This window comes from Oncorhynchus keta, unplaced genomic scaffold (assembly GCF_023373465.1).
Source record: "Oncorhynchus keta strain PuntledgeMale-10-30-2019 unplaced genomic scaffold, Oket_V2 Un_contig_25355_pilon_pilon, whole genome shotgun sequence".
Classification (NCBI taxonomy): domain Eukaryota; kingdom Metazoa; phylum Chordata; class Actinopteri; order Salmoniformes; family Salmonidae; genus Oncorhynchus; species Oncorhynchus keta.
The window spans coordinates 1-7,055 of record NW_026284400.1 but is presented as its reverse complement, the minus strand read 5'-3'; the positions used below and the strand labels follow the sequence as shown (position 1 = coordinate 7,055).

Sequence of the window (7,055 nt, the reverse complement as noted above, 5' to 3'; positions counted from 1 at the left end):
AACTTGTCGCTGTGAGAACCCGTTTGAGTTTCACAAAAATACTCTTTGTTAGATAGAAGCCCATGCTTCATGGACAACAGGAGGGAGATGTGGTCTGAGTGATATAATACGTTCCCAGATCTGAGGTCACCGAATGTTTTCATCCGAGCGCAGGAGGGGATCCTTGGTATTGCCAGGGCCCATTGTGTCACAGCTACGGGCACGAACCTCTTGTCAATTTAGCTTTAGTCGAGATAACAGAGCGCCAGAGCGCACTGAATTATCCACCAATTAAGAGGTGTTCTCTTTAATTTACTTCCTTTGATTTCGTGCGTAACCGTAAATTGTTTCAAAATACGGACATGAGTAAGATAGCCGTTTAATGGCTTGAACATTTTTTCATGGGAAAGCTCTCTCTCTCTGGTTATTGCCCACTACAGCAAAGCAGGGACAGTATTTATCTTGTTTTTGTCCCATAATAGCAGGACAACTGCACATGACCAAACAATGGGTGTTACATGCTATTTTGCACTGACATGAGTCGCTCAGTGGAAACGCGTCCAGGTTGATTCACAGCTCATAAGAAGAACATCGAACTATCAACTATCTATCATTTTTATTTCTCACACGATGTTTAAAAAAATATCACTCCGCGTTTTACATTTACATTTTACATTTAAGTCATTTAGCAGACGCTCTTATGCTGTGAGTGACGAAACTTTCCCCCCCGCTGAATAAACTGAAAACAGGTGTGAACTATTCAATTCCACAAGTGCCCATCTATCCATACACACCGTTTAAATAAGACCAGTAGCTGAACTTCTGAACTGGGCAGAAATGTGTCTTGAATCTCAGCGTAAATTGGGTTTATTCAAAGTGACAAGCTGGAAAATGTCTCAGTCTCACCTACTGTTTTCATACAGTTGAGGAGGCATGAGCTAATGATCACAGAGGAAACTTCAGCAAAAGGTGAGGCCTTCATTGTTGTAGCCTGTTACGTGAATGGACGTTCATTTCTTCTTACATTCAATATGAAATATCATTGATCCATTTATCAACTGTATGGAAGCCTACTGGAACTGTATTCGCGAGTCTGAGATGGAATATCTGATTGATTGTCTGGAAAGTTTATGAATGGAATGGAGGGAGGGAGGAGAGAGTACACGGCGGGATGTAGGATTAATTCCAACCTCGATTAAACCTGAAATACTTCTGGTAAATAATTGTCAGTCCCATTATAAATACTGTTTGGTATTGTAAAGAGTCAGTGAACATGTTCTCCCACGCCATTAACAGCTGTAGCCTATCAAATCCCACAGGCGCATTAGTGTTTTCAACGTAAACTTACAATGTTATGTTCATGTAACCTAAAAAAAATAAAAATGTATTAGAATTGGGAGCCATAAGTTAAGATCTACACGTTAATCATTTCAATATTTTAGTGTTTATAAGTAAAAATGGAATCGTGCGTTAAAAAAATATGAAATAGAGCGCTGGTTTATTACAAAGTTGAATATTATGGCGGATAAATCTGAGACATCTTCACTTTGACAAGTCCGCTAGAAAATATGACACAAACAAATCATTTCAGATATTACATTTATTCAAAACGTTTGACAATAGGCTTAAATAAAAACACACACACACACACACACACACACACACACACACACACACACACACACACACACACACACACACACACAACACCTTCTAAAAAAAAAAAAGTACAAAGTGGTCTCCAAAGAGGGCTACTATTTAGGCTACATAACAAAACACATATCTGCAGTAGCAGTAGTAGTAATGGTGTTCTATTTATTTAAAAAAAAATACAGGATCTTCCGAAAGGCACTGTGACGTCATCCACGCAGTTACATAAGGCCAATAGAAATAAGGTGAAAGGAAAAAAAAAGAGTACAGGTAAATATGTTTATTCCGAGGCAACACCCATTCCAGGGCTCCAGTTGGGCTCCAGTTGGGCATGCTATTTAAAATGCTAAGTCGAACGTAGTTTCGACCCACTTTGAATCCAGATTCAATCACGAGAAAGTATATTTAAGACATTGCTATAATCACACGTTCTTATTGTGGAATGCGTAACATGAATAATAATCATGGTAATTGATGTACTCACTGAGTACTTCATACAAGAATTGCCAACGAGTTGCATTATATTATCTACATATATCTGACATAATTAGGACAAGGCTTATAGCCTCCTGCCTTTTACACCTCGGTTCCTTCGCGGCTGTATATCAAATGATTAACACTGAAGTGGTTTGGGAGAGAGTTGGTGAGGCTCAGGCCTCCACTGTGATTGTTCTGTGCTGATGTGTAGTAGTTCATTCTATTAGCTGTGGAGAGGTGACTGGTATCAGTGTTCAATGGCGTGATTTGAGAGGGCGAGTATGAACCAAGTCCGGACATGTTCTCTCGGGTCTGATGAGGCGACAAATCCCCCATAACATGTCCTCCTGAACCAAAGTCCCCCCTGCCCCTCCCGGGTAGAGCCGTTGTTACTCCCCGCCAGCATCGTGTTCATAGTGGAGACAAAGTTGTTGTAACAGGGACTGTGTTCCACAGACGGGGACGGCGATGATTTGGGCTCGGAGGAACCAGGGAGTTCCGGAGGCTGAGAGGGGATGAGCTCATGATGCTGGCCGTGTCGGAGAGCTTCAGGGCGGCAGTGTCTTCTGATTTCACCGGAAGAACAGTGTTGTTGGTGTCTCCTCCGTTCAAGTCAGCTCGTCTCTTTCTCTTTCTTCGGAAGTTGCCGTTATCGAACATTTTCTCACAGTTCGGGTCCAATGTCCAGTAATTCCCTTTCCTACGAAGACATGAAGACAGGACACAACAGACAATGTAGTTCTGAACGAGATTATCAAAGGTCATGACTGTTCAAGTCTGTTCTGTCAGACACGTCTTACCGAAATCAAATATATAAATAAATAAATATATGCCATTTAGCAGACGCTTTTATCCAAAGCGACTTACAGTCATGTGTGCATACATTCTACGTATGGGTGGTCCTGGAATCGAACCCACTACCATGGCGTTACAAGCGCCATGCTCTACCAACTGTGCTACAGAAGGACCAAATGGCAAAGGTATGACATTAAATACATGTAATATATAATATATTATTATTATATTATATATATTATATTATTATTATTATATATTATATTATTATATTATTATATATAAATAATACATAAGTGTAAATAATGACGAGTTAATTACAAGTACAACAGGTATTGTAACTTACCAGGATCATCGTCATCCCGGGCAACTTTCTTAAAACAGTCATTCAGTGACAGGTTGTGTCTGATTGAGTTCTGCCACCCTGCTTTGCTCTTCTTATAAAACGGAAAATTCTCTGCCACGTACTGATAGATGTGACTCAGCGTCAACCTCTTGTCCCCGGCGCCCTGGATAGCCATGGCTATGAGCGCTGAGTAAGAGCAAGGAGGTCGAACCATCTTGAAGAGTTCCTGCTGGCTGAGATCGACAGCCATCCGAGGTCAGCTCCACCAAACCCCGTAGGAGGGGGCAGGAACTGCCGCTGGTTCGCTCCGTATCCAGACTGTATGTACGATGCTCCATTCAATCCCGTCAGGTATGGAGGCGAGTCGATGCTCGGTCCGTTTAGCCACAGGTACGGGTTGGTGGTCGGCGAGGTGTACTCACCGAGGCCGTAGCTTGGAGGATGCGCCGGCGGCCTCTGCGGGTGGTGACCATGATGGAGGTTTTGCTGGTGCTGGTACATGCTGCCGAAGTTATCGCAGTACACGGCCATATCCAGGAGCTCCTGTGCGCTGTGGTGCTGAATGGGGCTAGTCTGCGCGTTGGATGGCTGCTGTCCAAAAGCGTTCATAATCCGTTCTATTTGAGTACGAATCCTGGTATCTTCTTCTATCATCAACAACATGCGGTTCCTTTCCCAAAGCGTCTGTTTGGTCAGTCTCTCCCGGAGGACTGAAGGCTAGACCCAAGGGGAGGAGGCGTATTTAAGCGTTCCGCCTGGAGCGTCGACAGGTAAAACCCCTGTGAAAGGAACTGTCTCGAGGGTGACTCCCCCTTCTCTGTCACGCTTCAGTCGAATTGTCTTAACCGAATCTGTGCATCAATGGGAGAGATACTGGTGAGAGATACTGGCCCACTCATTAATGCCGTTTTAGGAGTTAACCTGGAGCATATAGGCTGAGCAATTTACCGCGCATGTATAGCTTAATAAGCATACGCAATAAAAATAGGCGTTTAGGCTACAACTTATCCAATAAAAACAGTTTTACAGTTGGCCAATCATATTTCCACTTTTACGCACAGGACCCTTTTACCAATATATATCTTAAATAATAGTTTTATGAATATACCTTCATAATTCCCATATACAAATGTAATTGAAATAAATATTTTATATATATTATATATATCTTTTTTTTTTATCAATTGTTTCTGTCAAATATAAGTTGTCAGTTTATGAAGTAGCCTTTGCGTTTTGGTGAACAGTAGGATACATACTGAGAACAAACGGTTCGGCATAGAACCAACATTTTGGTTCAGCGAAGAAGAACATCTAACCATACTGCGGTTCTGATCAAATAACCCTACAAAAAGGGTTTTATTCTCTATAGAACCTTTAGGGCTGTTATATATATGACGCGAGCAACATGAGCCGTGTCCCTCTAAAACTGTAGGGTTAAAACAACGGGATTATTTTATGGTTAGTTAACAAACACCCCTGGCGTCCAATGTGTGACAAAGTAAAACATAAACCAAGTTAGCCTCTTAAAACATACAAATATACAATGTACTATAGGCTATGTGTTTAGAACACACGATCTCTGGAACGGATTAGTTGACAATAAACATGGTTTATGTGTTACAAGTGTGACAGAGCAACACAACACCCGGTAATATGATGGTTTCCCGCGTCGCTGGAGGTAATGTGATTTTCCCCGCGTCGCTGGACCACTGCTCCTGTCATTTCATTTTAGTCATTTATTTATTGGGTGGGTTATTAAAATGTGTAATTAAAATTACTTTGCCCAAACATGCTTATTCACTTTTTTTTTTTTTGAGGGGGTGAACTATGAAATGTAGACTAGGCCTATATAGAAATGTAGACTCGGCCTATATAGAAATGTAGACTCGGCCTATAGAAATGTAGACTCGGCCTATATAGAAATGTAGACTACCGGCCTATATAGAAATGTAGACTAGCCTATATAGAAATGTAGACTAGGCCTATATAGAAATGTAGACTAGGCCTATATGAAATGTAGACTCGGCCTATATAGAAATGTGGAGCCTCGGCCTATATAGAAATGTAGACTAGGCCTATATAGAAATGTAGACTCGGCCTATATAGAAATGTAGACTCGGCCTATATAAGTAGACTCGGCCTATATAGAAATGTGAGACTAGGCCTATATAGAAATGTAGACTAGCTATATAGAAATGTAAACTCGGCCTATATGAAATGTAGACTCTAGGCCTATATAGAAATGTAGACTCGGCCTATATGAGAAGTGCAGACTGTTCCTGTAGAAATGTAGACTCGGCCTATATAGAAATGTAGACTCGGCCTATATAGAAATGTAGACTCGGCCTATATAGAAATGTAGACTCGGCCTATATAGAAATGTAGACTCGGCCTATATAGAAATGTAGACTCGGCCTATATAGGCCGCAATAGACAGAATGATTTGAGAGTTGAATACGTTGCATTTAAATTGAGGGAAACATTTAGAAAAATCTACCGGTAGGCCTATTTCAGAGCAACAGACTCTGTTTCAACGCATTTCATCAAAATCACAGAAATATTTTGTAGAAACTTTCAGACATCAACGGACAATCAATATTTGCCCTAAAAAAACAAACGACATGATCGCCATCAGAGGAGCTTCAATGATCATTTACAATAGCATGGGCCATTATATAAGATACATTTTGATTGACCAAAGCACACGAGTAAAATGACCAGCCTACAATGCAATGAAACAAATTCAGGAACACCAAATATATATATATTTGTATACACGATCTGTTTGTCAACTGAAGAAAATATTCCACATTTTATTAGTTTAATGTTAAATTATAATGACTTATGTAGTAAAATAAAATACGGGACAGTGCTAAACCGTTACAGAGTTAAAAATCACATGTTTGGTGTAAATATCGCAATAGGCTATTTAGTTGTTTGGCGAGTTAATGTGAGCGCTGTAGTGAAGGCTATATACTCTAACGTCCAAAATGTTCCATACGAATAAAGAGTGTGTTTTTTTTTTCATTCCAAAAATGTACACTGTAACAGTGTATTTGGGCAAAGTAGGATTTTGGCTGAAATTTTTTAATTTTTTATTAAAAAGTTTTCTACAAGTCCATGGGTTTGTTTCGTGTTGTTTTCAAATGCTGCCATCCTCCGGTCTCTTTCGACAGAGACAGAAGCTGACTAGATATATACGATTACTTCTCAACCGTCACTAGAGCAGTCTCCGTGTAACAATGTGTACGTACACACCCTGACCGGGCTCACGTCAATAGTATTTTACAACTGAATAGACGTCAAGAGGGACCCTAATCTAGGACTTTCAATTGGATGGCCTCTTAGACAAGGACTGGGTGAATTAGCCTACATACATGGGTCGGTAATAGATTGTTTTGATCCCACGTCATAAACGGTTACGATAATAAACGGTAGCATACTATCTACACGGATCAGACTTGGCTTCGAATGTGCCATATAGATAGATGTTGAGTGATGAGTAGACCCATGCTACTGTTTGTTTATTATCTATACATAGTCCCTTTAATAACTCTACCTACATGTCCATATGACCTCAATCACCTCGACTAAACCGGTTCCCCCCGCACATTGACTCTGTATCCGTAACCCCCTCTGTATAAAACCTCGCTGTTGTTATGTTACTGCTGCTCTTTCATTATTTGTTTACTTTCATTTATTATTTTTTATATATAGGTATTTTTCTCAAAACTGCATTGTTGGTAAAGGGCTTTGTAAGTTAGCATTTCACTGTTAAGGTCTACATCTGATGGATTTGGCACAATAC

At 40.4% G+C, this 7,055-nt stretch overlaps 1 pseudogene; it reads right to left on the bottom strand.

Moving 5' to 3' along the window:
• Positions 1-1,802: 1,802 nt before the first annotated feature.
• On the bottom strand, positions 1,803-4,304 carry LOC127922339 (forkhead box protein I2-A-like; annotated as a pseudogene).
• Between the last annotated feature and the right edge of the window lie 2,751 nt (positions 4,305-7,055).